The sequence below is a fragment of the Rhinolophus sinicus genome, chromosome 14 (assembly GCF_057876585.1).
Source record: "Rhinolophus sinicus isolate RSI-liver-muscle chromosome 14, RSI-T2T, whole genome shotgun sequence".
NCBI classification, from domain to species: Eukaryota; Metazoa; Chordata; class Mammalia; order Chiroptera; family Rhinolophidae; genus Rhinolophus; species Rhinolophus sinicus.
In genome coordinates this window covers 130,598,496-130,621,141 of record NC_142514.1, presented here as the reverse complement: position 1 = coordinate 130,621,141, position 22,646 = coordinate 130,598,496, and the positions used below count along the sequence as shown (strand labels likewise).

At 36.1% G+C, this 22,646-nt stretch overlaps 1 protein-coding gene across 7 annotated transcripts in view; it reads right to left on the bottom strand.

Moving 5' to 3' along the window:
• Positions 1-22,646, bottom strand: part of DLG2 (discs large MAGUK scaffold protein 2) — a 1,894,072-nt gene that overhangs the window by 1,761,284 nt on the left and 110,142 nt on the right. The gene's annotated exons all lie outside the window — the stretch shown is intronic.

Below are 22,646 nucleotides of genomic sequence, written 5' to 3'. Positions count from 1 at the left end.
AAGTGAAGGCTTTCAAAATTTATTTTTTCATTGACATCCCATGCCTTACTTGACAGAACACCAACGAAAAACAATAATAAATGAAACTAAAGTTTCAAATGGGCTTTATAAGTATTTCTGCAGCAATCTCTTTATTAATTTGTAGACTATAAGCTCTATAAAGCCAGGGGTCATATCTATTTTGTTTTGTTCACTTTTGTGTCCCAATCCCAAATATGATATTTGAAACACAGTAGGCACCAATATATAGTTTTAAAATGAATAATAAATGAAGAAAATTACTTATTTTATACTTCTTTATAAAAATGATTTTCTTCTCTTAAAAAGTCTGCAGAAACTTTCTTTTGGCCCAGTCTTTATGGAAAGCGTGATCAGACTCACATTTAAAAATACAAAGAAAGAAAAACAAACAGCATGTCCATTTGAACACTTGTAGTTTACCTAATCGTGTTCATTCATTCCCTCATAAAGTATTTATTCATCATCTACTAGAGGCAAAACACTGACAAGCACAAATACATTTTAAACAGTCCTGCCTGAAACATCTTGTTATGGCAGAAAGTAAAAAGTACTCAAATAATGATAAGGATGTGTCTAAAGGACAAAAAAAGATTATTTGAAGGGACTGCCAGAGGCAAATCTGAGACAAATTGAAAATTAAAATAAATAATGTCCTTTATGGGAATGGATCTAAGAGAATGCTTTCTAGGAAAAGTTAGCAGCTGGTTTTATTTTATATTTATTTTATACTGATTACATACCATAGAATAAAATAAAAGCCACTAACGAATGTAGAAGGAACTATGGAATTAGAAAATCACCATTTCAGCCAGGGTAGTAATAATTGTTTCAGGCAAGAATTACTAAAGGATGCTAAAAGTCTGATAGGAAACAAGAAGATACGTATATAGTCTCAGCAAATCTCCTCACAAAATACTTATTAATGACAAAGGGAAAAATAGTAACCTTACAGAAACCTGACACCATTTTAACCCTGTGATCAATGTTAACATCACCAATGACCGCACAAATAGATACAATGTGCCTTCTGATACGATGCACTGAGAAAGATACATCATTTTGTTGCATTCCTGACAAAAATGCACAACCTAAATTAAATCATGAGGAAAGATCAGACAAACCATAATTGAAAGTTTTCTACAAAATAAATGGCCTGTACACTTCAAAAAATGTAAAGGTCATGAAACACAAAGAATCATTACAGATTAAATAAGGATTGAGATTTGGCAGCTAAATTCAATATGTGATCGTGGATTGGATTCTATACAAAGTTATTTTTTTCTTTTGATATAAAGAACACCAGGGGGATGATTAACAAAATTTGAATAAGACCTGTGAATTAGATAGTAGTACTATGTTAATGTTAATTTCTTATATAGTAATATGTAAGAAAATGGTCTTGTTTTTTGGAAATACACATTTAAGAATTTAGGAGTAAAGAAGCATTATCCCTGCAATTATGACCAGAAAAAATGAGAAGTAGATATACAATAATGAGGTAAATGTGGTAAAATGCTAAGATCTGGGAAATATGGATAAAGACACACAGGCAATCCACATACTATTCTTGCAACTTTTTGTAAGTCTGAAATTATTTCAAAATAAAAAGTTAAAAATAAAATAACTTAGAAAAAATAAAGTATCTTAAGTCTCTTTCCTAAAACAATTTCCAATTTCCTAAATAAGACATACACAGCATGTGATTCTCTCACCCAAAACTGTCAATGTTACCACCCTCCAGTAGAAGAGCAAACACCTTAATCTCACATTCAAGTGCTCACACAATCTGATCCCAGTCTAGGCTTCCAACTATGTTTTCGCGGTTCCTCTTTCTTTCTGACTATAGTCCAGTCAAACTGAATCGTATGCGAGGTCTGACAATTAGGTTTGCAAACTCACACTACAAAAAGTGCTACCTACCTCATTGCTGAATATCACTATGGTCACCTTCCAAGTACTCCCCTTGGGAAGCTATGCACTGACGCCAGTTCCTAGTCTACCCTTCAAAGCAATTTTGGAACTCTTTTTCTGGAATGGCCATCAGAGCTGTTGTCGTATTACCCTTGATGTCCTGAATGTCATCAAAATGTCTTCCTTTCAATATTTCCTTTATCTTTGGGTAAAGAAAGAAGTCATTGGGGGCCAGATCAGATGAGTAGGGAGCGTGTTCCAATACAGTTATTTGTTTACTGGCTAAAGACTCCCTCACAGATAGTGCCATGTGAGCTGGTGCATTGTCGTGATGCTAGAGCTCCTTTGGGACCATTTTTGTACACACCTTCCTGATGCCAAAATTTTCAGTTAAGATTTTCCTGTTTCTCTATCAATGTTTACTTGGTCTGCTATGCTTCTCACAGTCAGCTGATGATTTTGACATACAATTCCACAAATTTTTGCAATGTTTTAATCAGTTCTGCTTGTTACTGGCTGCCCTGACCTCTGTTCATCAGTGACGCATTCTCTCCCCTCAGAAAAACGTTTAATCCATTTGTACACTACCGTTTTTTTTATGGCATTATCCCCATAAACTTAGACTAACATGTCCCTGATTTCACGTCCACTCTTGCCAAGTTTAACAAGAAATTTAATGCTTGTTTGTTGTTCTAATTCAAGCTCAGACATTCCCACTACAGCACACAAAAACATGCAACAACAACGAACGCCACTCAGCAAGATACCACCACACGTCAACACGAACACAGCTGTGAGACACTGATTTACCAAGGTTATGAAACCTTACCGAACTGTTTGTACAGTGCTGCCAATGTAAGTACACAGTGGCAAATTTGCAAACTTAATTGTCAGATCTCATACATATGGATTTTTTTCAATAAATACTCTAAATGTATTTTTCTCTTCTTTTTGATTTTCTTAACATTTTCTTTTGTCTAGCTTACTTTATTGTAAGAATACAGTATATAATGCATATGTGTTAATCAACTGTTTATGTTATTGGGAAGGGTTGTGATCAACAGTAGGCTATTAGCAGGTATGTTTTGGGGGAGTCAAAAGTTATACACAAATTTCTGACTACATGGGGGTTTGGTACCCCTACCCCCACAGTGTTCAAGGGTCAACTGTACATGATATTTTCTCTCTCTTTCCTTTTGTTCATGCTGCTAACTCTGCCTAGAATCCCCTTAGTTCCATTCCCTAATTCTAAATTATCCTCAGAAGAAACCCTGCTTCACCAACTAAACATAATCTCTTCTACTTTTAATTTTCTATAAACTTTTATATTTCTCCTATGATATTTATCAATTTCTAACTTCTATTGTAAGTATGCGTCCATAGTTATTTATCTCCTCAAGCAGTCTGTAAGATGTGAAAGGACAGGATTTAAGTGTTGTTTATAGAACCAGTACAATGCCTTAGACTATAGCAGCGATTCTGTATTATCGGTAACAATAATAGTAGTAGTAGTAATAGTAACAATAAAAGTAGCAGATATTTACTGAGTGCTTTCCATATTCCAGCCACTACATTTAGTGCTTTACAAACTCATAATAATCCTGAGGTAAGTACTACAATTATTCCCATTTTGCAAATGAGGAAATAGAGACTTAGGGAGGATAAGAAGGTTATCCAAGATATTGGAAGTAAGGGCTACAGTAAATATGCAAATACAGATGTAACCAATTCCAAAGCCCATGCTCATTCCACTATAACACGCTGCTAATTTGTTTCCATGGCTGCCTTTATCCACAGGACTTAGAGCATGAAAAAAAACATAAATCCATGCCTTAGCCCTTAAGCTATAAAAGCCTAGAGGAGAATAACAAATTGTAAATTACAGAAAACAGAATAGACTATTTCCAGGTCTTTGGAGAGATGTGGATTTTCTAAGGTTTCAAACAGAACACCTGACAAACAAAACATTGTAAAATACATAATATTTGAAACTTGAGTACTAAAATAAAATATTTAAAAAGGAAGTCAACAGAGCTGGAAAATATTTACTCCATAAACTACAAAAGGTTGACATCTATAAATCCAAAAGTTTATTTAAGTACTGCTGGTCTTAGTCAGCTGCTATAACAAAATACTATAGACTGGATAGTTATAAATTGCAGAAATTTATTTCTCACAGTTCCAGAAGCTACAAGTCCAAGATCAGGGTTCCAGCATGGTCATTAGGCAATTGTATCATATGCAAACAACATAGTGTGTACTTACATGGACCCAGATAGTGTAGCCTATTACACACCTGGGCTCTATGGTATCGCCTGTTGTTCCTAGGCTACAAGCCTGTACAGTATGTACTGTACAGAACACGAGGTTAAATCAAGCACAAGAGAAAATAATGCAATCAAGAGATACAGTGAACGTGATGTATAAGGCTAGTGCCGGCATAAAAAGGCATATTGCTCTACAGGAAACTTTTATACATATATAAGTAGAAAACATAATGATAAAAAGTACAGTATAGTAAATTGGAACCAGGAACATAATCGTTTATTACCAAGTATCATGTACTATACATAGTTTCATGTGCTATAGGTTTATACAGCTGGAAGCACAGTAGTTTGTTTAACTCAGCAACAGCACAAACATGTGAGTAATGCATGAGCTATGATGTTACAACAGCTGTGACATCACTAGGCGAAGGGAATTTTTCAGCTCTATTTCAGTGACAGTGACCATTGTCATATATATTGTATTTCCCTGAAAATAAGGCCAAACCAGAAAATAAGCCCTAGCATGATTTTTCATGCTTGCAATATAAGCCCTACCCCAAAAATAAGCCACAGTTAAGATCGTCAGCCAGACGGATGCATTTAGTATGTCTGTTGCAACACACGACGGCCGTACTGAATTATAAAACAATAATATTAATACATAATTAAATATAAACAAACAATATTGACATTAATACTTAAAATAAATGATAATATAAGTTACATTTAAGTATTTGTAAATACCTAAGCAGATGCCTTTGGACAAGAGGTAAACGCCTATGTAAACAAATAAATTGAGACTTATTGCCAAATGACCAATCGGAGTACAGATACAACGCACGAATAAAATGGGCACTTGACAACGAATGGACGTGGTTGTGTCTAACATGATTCTTCATAATTCAATACATCATGTGTTGTAACAGACGTACTTAATGCACTAGTGTGAAATAAAGCAACGTTTTCTAAATTTTGGTGCCTGCAACTTTTTCTCGTTTTTGTGTGCACCATCATTCTTAACTGTCATCATTTTTGTTACCACTCCTGTCTCATACGTCTTCAATTAACACTTGATTTAATGGTAGATTTAAAGGGAATAACATTTTGAACCCCAGACAAGATGAGTGCAAAAAGAAAGAGCTATTTCATCGAGTACAAGAAAGGAATTGTGGAGGACTCCCAGGGTAAGAATCTTACGGCTTTCTGCAAAGAGAAGAAGTTGGATCTCTGAATGGTCTGATAATGGTGAGCAGAGTATGATAACCTCAGTCAACAGGTGGAGGAGAGAAATGCTAAGAAGAGCAAGTGTGGATCAGATCGGCAACCACTGTTTCCTGAGCTGGAAGACATCGTCTGTGAATGGAGAGCAAAGGCTTTGGCTGTGCGCAGGGCTGATATTCAAGCATCTGCCCTTGCAATGGCACCACAATTAGAAATATCCCCAGAAGAATTCAAAGCATCACAACACTGGCTGGATGGCTTCCTTCAGCTATAGAAACTGTCTCTAAGATCAACAACACTGTTCAAACTGGAAGATACTGAAGTTATTAAAGGTACACTTGCATTCAAGTCCTTTGTTGATGGCATCGACTTTTCTAAATACGATCTCTCCAACATGATTGCTATGGATGAAACTGCAGTGTTCATGGGCCAAGGATCTCAAATGACAATTGATCAGAGGGGTGCCTCATCAATCTACATTCCCTCCACTGGTTACGAAAGTGCACGTGTTACCTGTATTTTGGCAATTCATCTGGATGGAAAGAAAGCCCCACCTCTAAGCATCACTAAGGGCAAGAAAGATAAGGTTGAACATGTTTCAGGCATTTACGTTCTTAAAATCAAAAAAGCCTGGTGTACACAAGCAATTATAAGGAAGTTGGTCGATTTAATGCTGACACTTGTTTTGCGAGGTGGCCAAAGAGGTCTGCTTGTGTGGGATTCAGCCAGCACTCACCACGCTAAAGACATGAAGAACTTCCTTGCATAGCGAAGAATAGATCAAATAATGATTCCCGCAGGAATGACTGCCTATCTCCAGATTCTTGATATTGCAATAAACAAGCCATTCAAGGACATTTTCACATGGAAATCAATGACTACATTGAAAATAGGAAGGAGAGAAATCAGCGTGGAAACTTTGTGAAGCCCAGCCTGCAAGAGGTCGTGACGTGGGTGAAGAATTCATGGGATAAGATCACTGACAGCTGTGTTGCCAATGCACTACGAGCAGGCTACATGGACAAGAAGTGCTCATTTAAGGAGCGCTCTATTGCTGGACATGAGAGATTGGGGCCGATGGTTCTACAGGAAATGGAGTCGCAAGAAATTCAAGCCAGAATTTGGGATTTGGAGAATTATGACGATGTTCCAGAAGATGATATGACTGTATTTGAATAAATGTAGATTTTTGTACATGAAAAAATAAGACATCTCCTGAAAATAAACCCTAATGTGTCTTTTGAAGCAAAACTTAATATAAAACCTGGTCTTATTTTCGGGGAAATATGGTATGGTCCATCATTGACCAAAATGCAGTTATATGGCACATTACTGCATCTGATAAGGGGTTAATATCCAAACCATATAAAGAACCCATACAACTCAATAGCAGAAAAACAAACAATTCAGTTTACAAAATGGGCAGAGGGTCTGAACAGACATTTTCCGAAGAAGACATAGAAATGGCCAACAGGCACATAAAAAGATGTTCAGCGTCATGAATCATCAGGGAAATGCAAATCAAAACCACAATGAGATATCACCCCATACCTGTCAGAATGGCTATCATCAAAAAGACAATAAATAAGTACTGGTAAGGATGTGGAGAAAAAGAAACCCTGTGCACTGTTGGTGGCAATGTAAATTGGTGCAGTCACTATAGAAAACAGTACGAAAGTGCCTCAAAAAATTAAAAATAGAACTATCATATGATCCATCAATTCTACTTCTGGGTATTATCCAAAGAAAATGAAAACACAATATCGAAGATACATGCACACCTATGTTCATTGCAGCATTGTTTACAATAGCCAAGATGTGGAAACAGTCTAAGTGTCCACTGATGGATGAATGGATAAAGAAGATGTGGTATATTTTCATATACAATGGAATACTACTTAGCCATAAAAAAGAATGAAATCTTCCCATTTGCAACAGTATGGATGGAATTTGAGGGTATTATGCTAAGTGAAATAAGTCAGATAGGGAAAAATGAATACCATATGATTTCACTTATGTGTGGAATCTAAAAAACAAAACACACAAAACAAAAAAACTCATAGATACAGGAGAACAGACTGTTTGTTGCCAGATGGGAGGAGGTTTGGGGGTAAATGGGTAAAGGAGGTGAAGAGGTACAAACTTCCAGTTATAAAAAAGTCATGGGGATATAATATACAGCATGGTGACTCTAGTTAATAATATTGTATTGCATATTTGAAAGCTGCCAAGAGAGTAAATCTTAAAAGTTCTCATCACAAGAAGAATTTTTATAACTTTGTATTGTGACGGATGTTAACTAGACTTACTGTAGTGATCAGTGAATAATATATACAAATAACGAATCATTATGTTGTACACCTGAAACTATATATTACATGTCAATTATACCTCAATAAAACAACAACACAGCAGTTAAATGATCAAAGGATACAAACAGAAAATTTACCATGAAGGAAATACATATAGTAAATAGACAATCCTTAATTTTTAATGCTCAATTTTAGTGTAATTATGGTAAAATTAGTCCATTCAAATATGACTGGTAACCCTTTAATCTGAAAAGAACATTTTAGAATATAATATAGCATTACATTGAAAGAGCCATGAAAATACCTGTACTCTTTGACCCAGTAATGTTACTTTTTAGAAATTATATCAAAGAAATAATTCAAAAGAGGGGAAATAATCTGCATAATTAAGAATGTTGATTATGGCATCATTTTTTAATATGATAAAATTGAAAAAATCTAATCATCCTATAGTAACAGTCTAATTATAAAAAGTATTATTATCTATTGAACATGATATTATGAATGTATTAAAAGTCCAATTTTAAAAATTAAAACAAGATGGGGATATGTCCATGATACAGTATGACCTCAATTATGAAAAGCAAAATTTAGCAATTCTGTATACTCCATAGAGTTCACAAAATATTTTCTTGGTAGCTCAGGTTTAACCTCATGTCACTGACTTTGGTTGTAAATGGGACAAAACTATCAAAGTACAATATTTGCCATTAAATGTTGTTTTCTGGGCAATTTTCATACATATAACTGCAGCCAGCTTTTAACGGGACTGAATAGAAAAGCACAACACTCAGGCAGAAAAAATTCTGAAAATGATTCTTGCATTTTTATAATCGAAAAGCTATTCAGTCAAGAAAGAAAGCCAGTATAAAAATAAATTTTTTTTCTGTTGTTTACAATAATTGCCTTTAATAATTTTTTTAAATGTCTCGAAGTCCCAACTCTATTGGCTTAAATATTCAAAACCCATAATTGCATAATTGTTTCTCTTAGCTTGTTATCTTAGGGTTTTTTTTCCTTATTGAAAGAACTATTTAGCATCTGCACTCTAGCATTAACACAGGTTATCTTGCTCAAAAAGTGGCACACATTGATGTACAGAGGGTGCCAGAAAGATGTACACACATTTTAAGAAAGGAAAACACTATTAAAATTACACTGATGGTAACCACTTTGAGCACCTCTTGTAATTGCAGAAGTCAAACATGACTTGTATCCATCTTTTGTTATCAGTATACATCGAGTATTACAATTTTAATACAGTTTTTTCCTTCCTTAAAATGCGTATACATTTTTTGGCGCCCTCTGAACATCATATCGATATACATAATCATCCACTCATTCATTGACCAACATTTTTGAGCATTATTCTAAGGCACTGCAATAGGCACTAGGGATGCAGAGAACAAGTCATGATTCATGACGTCTGAGTGCTCACATTCTAAGGAGGAGTAAAATGATGACAAATAGTATCATCCATTGAGATCAATACTGTAGAAGTTGTGTGTGATGTGCTATGAGATTATAATTGGAGGAAGGATTAATTCCACCCAGGGTTATCAGGAAGGTTTCATTTGGTAAGTAAGAAAGGTAATATTTGAACTGGACCTTGAAGTATTCATAGGCAGCTTATCATATGATAATTTCTGCCCACCTCCCTCTCTCCTTAAAAAAAAAAAAAACGGTCTTTGAGAAAAAAACTGATGGTTGCCAGAGGGGTGGGGGTGTGGAGGTTGAGTGAAAAAGGTGGGGATTAAGTAATACAAATTGGTAGTTAGAAAATAGTCATGTGGATGTAAAGTACAGCATAGAGAGTATAGTCAATAATATTGCAACAACTATGTATAGTGTAAGGTGGGTACTAGACTAATCGTGGGGGATCATTACATAAATCATATAAATGTCTAACCACAATGCTCTACACCAGAAACTAACATAAAATAATACTGAATGTTAACTGTAACTGAAAAAATATCGTTTTTAAAAACTGTCATTGATTTCCAACATGTTGAGTTAGTCCCAAGTTCAGGACTGTTAGTTATGTATTACTGTTTTCTAGTATTTGCTATAAAGACAAAACAGTCATAGACTTTCTATTTTCTAACAAGGCTCACATAAGATGTTTCATGCATTGGTTGCCAAAAAGGGCATAGGAAATAGAAGCATCAATTCATTTGAGCTAATGTGCCAACATCATTCTGTAGAACCAATTACTCGTTGAGGACCTAATACGTGCCCAGGGTCTTTGATGAGTTTTAAGGATAAGAGGCAGACAAGACTTAGTGCCCTTGTCTTCACTGACCCCAGAGAGGAAACAAAAGTACATGACTCCAAAAAATTAGCCTATATACTGTAAACTTTATTAAATCAACCAGTTACTAATTTCCTCACATAATGCTTAAGAGGACAGATTTTAGAGCAAAATAAACCTACTTTGTTTTTTATAACCAGCACAAATGTATTTAATTTTTCTTTATAGTGGAACTAATATAAATTAATTTAGAAAAACAGAAGATATACACAATTAAAAGGAAAATGGAAAAGGAAATATAAAGAGAAGGAAAAAAAATCCACCTGTAATCTTTCACCATTTTGCATGTTCTCACCCAGACTACCTTCTAAGAATGAATAAGAATATATAGAGATAATACTTTTCTGTAACTTTTTTTATTTTACTTAATTGTTGTTCTACTTCTTGTTTGTCTTTCTTTTCTATAGGACTATTCATGCCAGATATTTTCTAATGAAAATTTTAATTGACATAATTACAGATTTACATGCAGTTATAAGAAATAATATAAACGCCTTGCATACTCTCCCAGTTTCCCTCAGTGATCACTGGAAAACTATACAGTACAAGATCACATGTAGTACAATTTCATAGCCAGGATATTGACACTGATACCTCCCACTGATTTTATTCATATTTCCCCAGTTTTACTTATAGTCAACTGTGTGTGTGTGTGTGTGTGTGTGTATGTGTGTGTGTGTGCCTGCATGCGTATTTAAATCTATATGATTTTATCACATGTGTAGGTTCCTGTGTCCACCAGAATCAACATACTGAACTGTTCAATCACCACAAGGATTCCTCTTGTCCTTTTATAATCTCACTCACCTCACTCCCTCCCCACCTTCATCCCCAACCACTAGCAACCACTAATCTGTCTTCCATTTCTAAAATTCTGTCATTCCAAATATGTTCGGTAAATGGAATCATGCAGTACATAATGTTTTGGGTTTTTTTTTAAGTTTCAGGTATACAAAACAATATAATAGATAGACATTTACACCCCTCACAAAGTGATAGCCCCCAACCTACTACCCCTCTGACATCGTATATAGCTGTTATAATTCCATTAACTCTATTCCCTATGCTGTACTCCACATCATGTGACCATATATCTATGACATTATAGTTGACATTCATTGTTATTCAGCTTCAGCCTCGGGTGTACAGGACGGTGTAGATGCCTGACCACTGCGCAGTACATTACCTTTTCAGTTTGGCTTTTTTCACACAGCATTGTTCCCCAGTGGTACCTCCAAGTTGTTGTGTATTTCAATAGCTCATCCCTTTTTATTGCTGAGTAGTATCCATGGTACGAATATATCAAAGATTGTTTCACCATTTACCACCTACTGAAGGACATTGGGGCTGACTCCAGATTTTGGCTATCATTACAAATAAAGCTGCTATGAACATTGGTGTGTAGGATTTTATGTCAACATATGGTACCTGTGTGTTTCTTTTATAAGAAAGTGGTAAAGCCATACCCAGAATGGCTGAGCCATTTTACATTCCCACCAAAAAACGTATGAGTGATCCAAAGGCAGTTTTGAACTCTGGATCTGCTGCGTGATTCCTGTGTGCACTTAGGCAAGTTACTGGATCACTTTAAACCTTTGTTTCCTCATCTTTTAATACAAAGATGGTAACTTTTCAGAGCAGTTGCTGGGATTAAAAGAAACATCTGTGAAACAAAAAGTCAACAAGTAGTAACAGAGAGTACAAAGTAATGGTTAAGAAGACATACTGCATATTAGAAAGCCTCACTTTTTTACCAGAGGGTAAGGGTGAGGGGGATAGAAGAGAGTAAAGGGGGTCAAATGTATGGTGACGGAAGGAGAACTGACTCTGGGTGGTGAACACACAATGTGATATATAGATGATGTATCACAGAATTGTACACTTGAAACCTATGTAACTTGACAAACCATTGACACCCCAATAAATTTTAATTCAAAAAAGAATAGAAAGCCTCATTTTATGAATAAATGCTTAAAGAAAGGAAGAAACTGGAGACAAGAAGTGAGGGCTGTATATTAGAAGGAAGGAGAATAGGAACTACAGTTTAGTGCCTTCTTTTTTCAATAAGATCATAAATGATCAATGCAAAGGCATTTTATCTCAGTGTGTAATCACTCTGAAGTCAGACTGTATGGATTTGAATTCCACTTCTGTCTCTTACTGTATGACATGCTTTGTGCTTTAGTACCTTCACCTATCAGACTGAGATGCTACTATTTACTTTATCAAGCTATTGTGAAGATTAAAAGTGTTGACACATATAATGGATTTAAAATCATGCCTGTCACAAAATAATTGTTAGCCATTATTATTTCTAAATGTCTGCTTCTTCTCCCTTCTATATATTAGCTGTGTGACCTTGGGTCACTTTTCTCACCTGTACAAAAGGGATAAAATTTTATAGGACTGCGATAAGAATTAAATGAGATAACATACCTAAGATGATTGGAACATAGCAAACGTGAAATAAGTGTTAGTTCCTTCTTTTCCTAAAAATCACTGTTTTACTATATTGTAAGGCAGACATTTTTCTCATTCCCCATGAGTCAGGCTGTCAGCTGTCATTTTGCTAGTAATATGCCTTTGTGCAGCTGTTTAATTTGCTACATAAAGTTTCAAGTGCAGAAGCTTTACAGCAAACTATATTTTATTAGCCTGGAAATGTCTTTATGCTCAATTTTTGGTTATAGACTGTTTTTGAAAATTGAGTTCTAAAACCACAAGTCTCTAAATCAGGACAAAGTTATTATAATGACTTTTTTTTCAAGAGTAAAATAAATTATGTAAACACAAGCATGTTTTCATCTTGTCTAACAATGTGTTAGATGAACTTGGATCTTAAGTGGGTATGAAAGCACAGCAGGTAAAATGGGGACTCCTGGGAGAACCTACAGACACTGACATTAGAAAGTCTATGAAACATTGAGTCCAGGTGACCCAATGAAGGGGATAATTTGGTTCTGTAAACTCAAAACTACAGTGGCACTCTGACATGTCCATTTAACTCAGGAGTTTTGACTCAGTATATTTTGGTACTGGGGCATTTTGATATCTCCTTAAAGCAAATTATTGAGTTTTCACAGTTTATGATTACTGTGTGCTATGTGTTAAGATAGGAACATCATCCCTAACTGTCAACCCTTTGAGATGAGGTTAAAGATGGGGTGGGGAAAAAGGGTGGGGTCAGAAATCAGTTAAAGTTCAGATAGGTTTAAAGATGGAGATAGAATGAGTGAAAGGGTAATTTAAGGATGAAATAAATCTCAGTAGCGAGAGAAGATTCACAGATGAAATAAGGGACAAACAAGAGGACGAGGTAAGACTAGGGAACCATCTACTAAACAAGACACAAATCAAAGAAAATCGTATTTACTCTCCTTGGACATCTCAGAAAGGGATACCTGTCACTTAAAGCAGAGTCTAAGCATCTCTGAATTTTACCTTTGTCTTGAACAGTGCGCACTTTCATCTCAAAATGTACTCTTTCCTCTAATCTGCAATGGTCATCTATAGTTACTTCATTTTTTTTTTTTTTAATCTGCCTCCTCAGTAATGGGATAGTTTCCATCTTCCATTTGAAAATCTAAATGATAAAATGAAAGGCTCCCTAACAGATTAGCAGTCAGAAAGAAACACTGAGCACAGAATATGAGTGTAATGAGGTTAAAAAGGAGGAAAGTTCCTATCTGGTTGGAGCAGGATCAGAATAGGCATCCTTGAGGAACCGGCATTTGCAACAAACTGGATTCTAGCCTTGTCTCTGTCGTTAAGCAGCTCCTTACCCAGTCAAATGAAACTGTTCTCCTAAGGTCACCAAAGGATTTAATTTTTTTTTTCAGTCCAATGAACACTTTAAGTTCCCACTTATTAAAACTTTCTGTATCATTTGCTATTGTTAACCACTCTTTCATTCTTGCGATTTCTCCCTCAGCTTTTGTGATGAGGGAGTCCCTCTCCCTTTGTTCTCCACCTACCACAGAAGTCCGCTTAGTCTCCTTTGGAAACTGCTTTTCCTGGACTCACCTTTAAATTGAAAGGACTTATGACCTTAACACTCTTGTACTCTCAACTCTAGGACCTCACTATTGTCTATCTCTGTATCAGTCAGCGTTTGTTAGATTATGCTGCAGCAACACATTATCCCAAAAATCTTAGTGCACATGCAAAGGCTTATTTTTCACTCATGTGTTGTGTGTTTTATAGTTCAACACTGCAGCTAGTTTCTGCATCTTCTTCTCTGCTGAAGGAGCTGTCTCTATCTGAAATATACTGAGCTCATGACAGAGAGAAAGACGGTGGACTGCAAGGTGTTTCTTAAAACTTATTCTTGGAGGTGGCACATCACTTCACAGTTCACAGGCCAAAGAAAGTCACATGGCCAAGCCTGATGTCAATAGGGTCGGGAGTTTAATCCTCCCTTAATAATAGGCCAGTAGGGAGTTGCCAGTAAGGAAGAGAAGCATATGTATGGTCTGATGATAAGACAATCTATCCCAATTTTTTAAATGCCCATATACCACCTATACCTATATCACACTGGTATATAACAAGATTAGACATCTCTCCTTAGAACCAAAGGATTTATCTTATTAAAATTTCTGCTGGATATCCCATAGGCATCACAAACTCAAGTCTAAACCTATACTCACCACTTTCTTTCCTTATCTCATGTCACTTCTTACCCTTATCCCACTCTCCTCCAAATCTGCTTCTCCTTATCACTGTAAATGGTTTAATCATCTATGTTTTCATCCAAACTTTAACTACTTCCTTTTCATAACCAACATTTTATAATAGGCACTGAGTGTTCTCTGATATATCTCTTATGTGTTTCTTAAATCTCTATTTCCTTTTTTTCTTTTTTAAATTAAAGTTTATTGGAGTGACAATTGTTAGCAAAGTTACATAGATTTCAGGTGTACGATTCTGTATTACATCATCTATAAATCCCATTGTGTGTTCACCACCCAGAGTCAGTTCTCCTTCCATCACCATATATTTGACCCCTTTACCCTCATCGACCACCCCTCTCCCCACTTACCCTCTGGCAACCACTAAAGTATTGTCTGTGTCTATGAGTTTTTGTTTCTCATTTGTTTGTCTTGTTCTTTTGTTGTTTTTGGTTTATATACCACATATCAGTGAAATCATATGGTTCTCTGCTTTTTCAGTCTGAACTTATTTCGTTTAGCATTATAATCTCAAGATCCATCCATGTTGTCACAAATGTTCCTATTTCATCTTTTCTTACTGCCAAATAGTATTCCATTGTGTATATATACCCACAACTTCTTTATCCATTCATCTATCGAAAGACATTTTGGTTGTTTCCATGTCTTGACTACCAAAAATAAAGCTGCAATGAACATTGGAGCACATTTGTCTTTACGTATAAATATTTTCAGATTTTTTTGGTAGATACCCAGGAGAGGGATTGCTGGGTCATATGGCAATTCTATTCATAATTTTTTGAGGAACTTCCACACTGCCTTCCATAACGGCTGCACCAGTCTGCATTCCCACCAACAGTGTATGAGGGTTCCTTTTTCTCCACAGCCTCTCCAACACTTGTTACTATTTGTCTTGTTGATGATAGCCATTCTAACTGGGGTGAGGTGATATCTCATTGTGGTTTTTATTTGCATTTCTCTGATGATTAGTGATGTTGAGCATTTTTTCATGTCTATTTGCCATTTGTATATCCTCTTTGGAGAAATATCTCTTCTGGTCCTCTGCCCATTTTTCAATTGGGTTGTTTGACATTTGTTGTTGAGTTGCATGAGTTCCTTGTATATTTTGGATATATTAGCCCCTTATCGGAGGCACTGTTTGCAAAAATCTTCTCCCATTCAGTTGGTTGCCTCTTTATTTTGTCGATAGTTTCTTTTGTTGTGCAGAAGCTTTTAAGCTTGATATAGTCCCATTCATTTATTTTAGCTTTTACTTCCTTTGCCTTTGGAGTCAAATTCATAAAATGCTCTTTGAACCCAAGGTCCATAAGGTTAGTAGCTATGTGTTCTTCTATGCAGTTTATTGTTTCAGGTCTTATGCTTAAGTCTTTGACCCATTTTGAATTCATTTCAGTACATGGTGACAGATAGCAGTCCAGTTTCATTCTTTTGCATGTGGCTTTCCAATTCTGCCAGCACCATTTATTGAAGAGGCTGTCTTTTCTCCATTGTATGTCTTCTGCTTCTTTGTCAAAAATTATCTGTCCACATTTATGTGGTTTTATTTCTGGGTTCTCAATTCTATTCCATTGGTCTATGTGTCTGTTTTTCTGCCAAAACCATGCTGTTTTGATTATTGCTGCCCTGTAGTACAAGCTAAAGTCAGGGAGTGTGATACTTCCAGTATTGTTCTTTTTTCTTAAGATTGCTTTGGCTATTCGGGGTCTTTTGTGGTTCCAAACAAATCTGATGATTTTTTGTTCTATTTCTTTAAAAAATGCCATTGGGATTTTGATGGGGATTGCATTAAATCTGTATAATGCTTTGGATAATATGGCCATTTTAACTATCTTGATTCTTCCAATCCATGAGCAAGGAATGTCTTTCCATTTCTTTGTGTCTTCTTCAATTTCTTTTAAAAATGTCATAGTTTTCAGCATGGTCTTTCACATCCTTGGTTAAGTTTATTCCTAGGTATTTTATTCTTTTTGTTACAATTACAAAAGAATTTTTTTTTATTTCTTTTTCTGAGATTTCATTGTTAGTATATAGGAATGCAATGGACTTTTGTATGTTGATTTTGTAGGCGGCAGCTCTACTGTATTCATTGATTATTTCTAAAAGCTTTTTGGTGGAGTCTTCGTATTTCTGTGGCATCCGTGATAACTTCCTCTTTTTCATTTCTGATTTTGTTTATTAGTGTCTTCTCTCTTTTTATCTTAGTGAGTTTAGCCAAAGGTTCGTCAATTTTGTTAATCTTTTCAAAGAACAAGCTCTTTGTCACATTAATTTTTTCTATTGTCTTTTTGTTCTCTATTTCACTTTGTTCTGCCCTGATTTTTATTATTTCCTTTCTTCTGCTGACCTTGGGTTTTATTTGTTCTTCTTTTTCTAGTTCTTTAAGGTGTAACATGAGGTTATTTATTTGGGATTTTTTCTTGTTTCTTGAGATAGGCCAGTAATGATATAAATTTCCCTCTTAAAACTGCTTTCTCTGCATCCCAAAAATCTTGCTAGGATGTATTTTCATTCTCATTTGTTTCTATGTATCTTTTGATCTCTCCTCTAATTTCTTCTTTGACCCAGAGGTTCTTTAAAAGTATGTTGTTTAATCTCCACATACTTTTGTGGTTTTTCCTGCTTTCTTTTTGCAGTTGATATCCAATTTCAAAGCTTTGTGATCAGAGAATATGCTTGGTATGATTTCAATCTTCTTAAATTTGCTGAGGTTAGTTTTATGTCCCAATATGGTCTATCCTTGAGAATGTTCCATGTACACTAGAAAAAAATGTATAGTCTCATGTTTTAGGATGAAGTGTTCTATAAATGTCAATTATGTCCATTTCATCTAATGTGTCACTTGGGGCTGCTATTTCATTATTTTCTGTTTAGATGATCTATCCATAGCTGTCAATGATGTATTTAGGTCCCCTACTATAATTGTGCTTTGGTCAATTTCTCCCTTTAGCTCTGTTAGTAGTTGCTTGGTATATTTTAGTGCTCCCTGATTGGGGGCATAAATATTGATGACTGTTATGTCTTCTTGGTGTATAGTCCCCTTTACCATTATGAAATGTCCATCTCTGTCTCTTGTTACCTTTTTCACAATGAAGTCTGTTTCATCTGATATCAGTATAGCTACACCTGACTTTCTCTGGATACCATTTGCTTGGAGTGTCAATTTCCACCCTTTCACTTTGAGTCTATGCTTGTCCTTGTAGCTGAGATGTGTCTCTTGGAGACAGCATATGGTTGGGTTTAGTTTTTTGATTCAGTCTGCTACTCAGTGACTTTTTATTGGTGATTTCAGTCCATTTACATTTAGGGTGATTATTGATAGGTGAGGATTTCCTATCATTCTATCTTCAGTTTTCTGTAAGACTGTGTCTCCATTGTTTCTTTGCCTTTTTGTTGTTGTCTATTAGTTCTGTGTGGTGGTATTCTATGATGTTTCCCTCCGTTTCTTCTTTTATTACAGTATATATTTCAGTTCTGGATTTTTTTTGAGTGGTTACCATTAAGTTTATGTAAAGAAAGTTTGATATCTAGAGTATTCCATTTTCTTCAGCCTGCTTAGTTTCTCAATTCCCATATTCTGGTTCAGGCCTTTACTCTCCCCCTTTTTATTTTCTAGTTGCCACAAATTGTCCCTGTTGATGGTAGTTGAATATCCTCCTTTAGTATTTCTTGTAGTGCAGGTCGTGTATTAGAAAATTTCCTCAGCTTCTGTATGTCTAGAAAGGTCTTTATTCCTTCTTCATATCTAAAGGATATCTTTGCTGGGTATATTATTCTTGGCTCATAATTTCTCTCTTTCAATAATTTGAATATTTGGTTCCACTCCCTCCTGGTTTGTGGAGTTTCTGCTGAAAAATCTGATGATAATCTAATGGGCTTTCCTTTGTAGGTTACCATCTTCTTTTCCCTGGCTGCCTTGAGGATTCTTTCTTTGTCTTTGATTTTTGACAGCTTCAATATAATATGCCTTGGAGAAGGCCTGTTGGGATTGAGGTAGTTAGGTGTTCTATTTGCTTCTTGGATTCAAGGATCCAGTTCTTTCCAAACGTTTGGGAAGTTCTCATCAACTATTTGTTTGAATATACTCTGTTCCCTTCTCTCTTTCTTCTCTTCTGGTATGCCCATTATTCTTATATTGCTCTTTCTAATGGAGTCAGAAAGCTCTTATAGAGTTCTTTCATTTCTTTTAAGTCTCAAATCTCTTTCTTCTTCCATACGTGTCATTTCCAGATTTCTATCTTCAATGTGACTGATTCTTTCCTCCATCTGGTCAACACTACTACCTAAGCTGGCTATTTCATTCTTCATTTATTCTATTGAGTTCTTAATCTCCAGAAATTTTATTTGGTTCTTTTTTAAAATTTCAATCTCTTTGGTAAAATGTTCATGTTGTTCTTTGATTGTGTTTCTGAGTTCATTAAAGTGCCTTTCTGTGTTTTCTTGCATCTCATGGAGTTTTTTCAGAACTGCAATCTTGAATTCTTTGTCATTTAAGTCACACATTTCCATATCTTTAAGTTCATTTTCTGGAGACTTTTCACTTTTTTTCTGAGTTGTCTTGTTGCCTTGGTGATTCATGGCAAATAATGATTTATTATTTCTCTTCCTAGACATCTACAGGAGTGGGTTCTGTAACAGGTTGATAGGAAGAGGTCTTTCTTTTGTTTTCCAGTAGGTGTTGATAGAATGTTTTATTTTCTCTCCAACTGCAGCCTTTTATTCTCTCTCGCACTGTAGTGTTATGTTTTCTCTGAACTATTCCAGTTTCTCACACAATGAGGGGATTCCCTGGAAGGCAGGCTTCTCCACTCTTAAAAGTTCACCTGGGTCACAGGGGGCACAGCATCTGTGTGGGGATGTGGAGAGTTTTGAAGTTCCAAAGCTCTTCCTGCACCAGATTCAGAGCCCATGTGTTTCAGCAGTTCTGTTTACTCTTGCAGCGATTCGCCCAGATAGGTGGGGACAGGGGCCAGGTGGGTGGTGAGAGGTGGCCCAGAACAATGGTGGTGACCACTACCACAGCCAGTCCTGCTACCAAAATTCCTTCCCCTTTGCCGGAACTAGTTGGGCTGCGAATCTGTGTCTGCAGACCACAGTTCTCAGAACTGCAAATATTCTGTTCTTTTGATCTGACACTGCTACTGTTCTGCTTCTAGCACTGGGCAGGTGGGGGCGGCATGAGCTCTGGGAGGGTAAGGAGGGGGTGGCTAGTCTCAGTGCCTAAGGCTTCCGTTCTCTGCTCAGCAGTGAAGGCTTAAACCACTGTTTTCAGCCTTCTTCCCTCAGTCTTTTCTCCGAGGTCTCTGACATGAGCGTTGGGTTCAGCTGTGTTATATGCTGTCCCCTGAGCCCTGTGAGCCATAAGTGGAGCCCCAGCAATCTGAGTCCTTCCTTCTCCCATAGCTCTGGTAGTTCCGTAATGCTGGGAGCTCAGAGCACTGAGTTAGGTCTGCATCCTGCACCCATGGCCCCTTCTTCACACTTCTCCCTTCTCTCCTCCCCTTCTCACGTGATTTGCCCACCTTCAGGTGAATTCAGTAGTAAGCCTCTTCATCTTGCCTGTCTGCTGTGCAGGGAGTCCTTTATGGAGTTATAGTTTTCAATTTGTTGTAAATTCCAGGGGAGATTTCCAGAGGCTCACCTCACGCCGCCATTTTGATGACATCACTCTTCTTATTTCCTTTGCATCCCTTCTGCCATTGCTTTTGTTGGCCCTCATTGTCTTTCAAATGATCCCTGCAATAGTCTCCAAACAGTCTTCTCTGACTCCATCCTCAATGACTTGATCATTTACTCATTCAATCAACAAATACTTATTAAGTTCCTATTATGTGCTGAGCTCTTAATATACAATGGTGAGCGAGTCAGGCATGGTTCTCACTCTCCTAGAGCTTATGATCTTCAGAGAAAGAGAATTAAATTACTGATAGCACAGAATATGGTAAATGCTATGATTCATTCATCTGAAAAAAATACTACTGAGCACCTAATTATATGTGAAGGCAATGTACTGATCCCTAAGAATATAGCAGTGAATGACGACAAAAGGATTCTGCTCTCAGGAAAAATATTTACATTTAAAAAACAGGATAATTTTAAATAGTGATAGATGCTATTAAAAATGGGTGGTTGGAGAAGGCTTTTTAATTTTGAGCTAAGACCAGAATAATGAGAAGGAACCAGCCATGAAAAAACCATAGGCAGAGTATCATATGCAGGAGGAAGAATCAGTGTGGCAGCCCTCAGGGACAAGCTGAGGCACACTGACTAAAGAAGAAAGTAATAGAAGATGAAGTCAAAGCCTCAGTAAAAATATGTATCATGGAGAGCTTTGCAGAGCATGGTAAAAGATGTGGATTTTATCCTGTGTAATGGAAGTCCATTGGAAAGTTTAAAGCAAGACAATGACATGATTAAATTTACATTCTTAAAGGCTGCTGTGTGAAAAATGAATTCCAGAAGCAGAGTAGAATAAGGTAGCCATTAAGGCAACTATGAAAGCAATCCAAGCAAGAGATATGGTGACTTGGAACAACAGTAGTAGCAATGGAATATACAAGTATAAACATAATCCACAAATATTTAGAAATACAGTCAGTGAGATTTGATGACAGATTGGATGTGGAGGTAAGAAGAGTGAGGAATGAAAGATGACACATCAGAGTTTAGCATGAGAATCCTGGGTGTATAGTGGTGGCATTAACTGGGATGAGGAAGTTAGAAATAAGAAGCGGTGTGTGAGGGATAACAAAAGAGAAATCAAGAGTCTTCTTTTGGACAGATTAAGTTGTTAGGTGAAGTACAGTGATATGACAGCATACAATAGGAGCAAATAACTGATATTACAAGGAAAGCTTTTCCATAGGAAAAAGAGACCTTAAATGGTCTGAATAAAGAAAAGCAGAATGGAGAAACAATCTCCATAATACTTTCCATATAATCTTTATAAAATACAAATTGGATTAGAAAGTTCCCCTGATTGTGATCCATCCACCACTGAGTTTCAATCAAATACAGCAGTTTCTCTGAACACCTCTTCACATGTCAATCTCCTCCATCAGACTATGAATCCCTTCAGGACAGGATTCATTGTTGTTCCTTCAAAATTTAGGACCAGAACTAGAACACAGTACTTGTAACAGAATATGGAACATGCCCATGTGTGAAATGGGTGAACTAGCTAAGCAACAGTCCAGTTACTTAGTCTCCCTGAGCCTTACTTCCCTCAATTGTAAAAGGCACACCCCCTTGAAAATGACTTTCAACTTTAATAGTCTATGATTAAAATTTCTCTATATGTGGAAGCATTAAGCTTGAAAGTCAGAAGCAATCAATTAGAATTCTATTCCAGACTTATGTGAGCCTTAAATGTGCTAAACAGTGAATACCTCTGTGTCTTCATGTGTGAAATGAAAATTAAAATATTGCTCCCCTTCGTGTAAAGTCTCACTGATGATACAAGCCATATTTAAATGTCAGATGGTTAAGACGGTAAGCAAAATTCTGTAAATGAGGGATTTTTTTTCTAAAATGATTTGTGATAAGAGAGAAGGTTCGTTGCCTGCTAAATTATGCCTTACTGCCTTTTTAAAGGGGGTGTTCATAACTAATGATTTCTCTTTGTTTCATCTTTTATCAAGCTGTTCATTTGTGTGTGAATCATTAGAAGGACAACAAAGTATGCCCTAATTTTTTCAAGCATGTATTTATAAGATATGACTCACTATAACCTCTTCTAGCTCTTTGCATTTCTTTCACCAACCTACTCAATTTTTAAAATTGTTGCATCAAATCTCCAATTTTTAAATATCTACCAATAGCAAAGTGTAATTTGATTGGGAAGCAATCTTTTGAGAACTTATCTTCCATTACACAGTATTCACATTATGTTCAATGGTTCTCCTTCATTCACCTT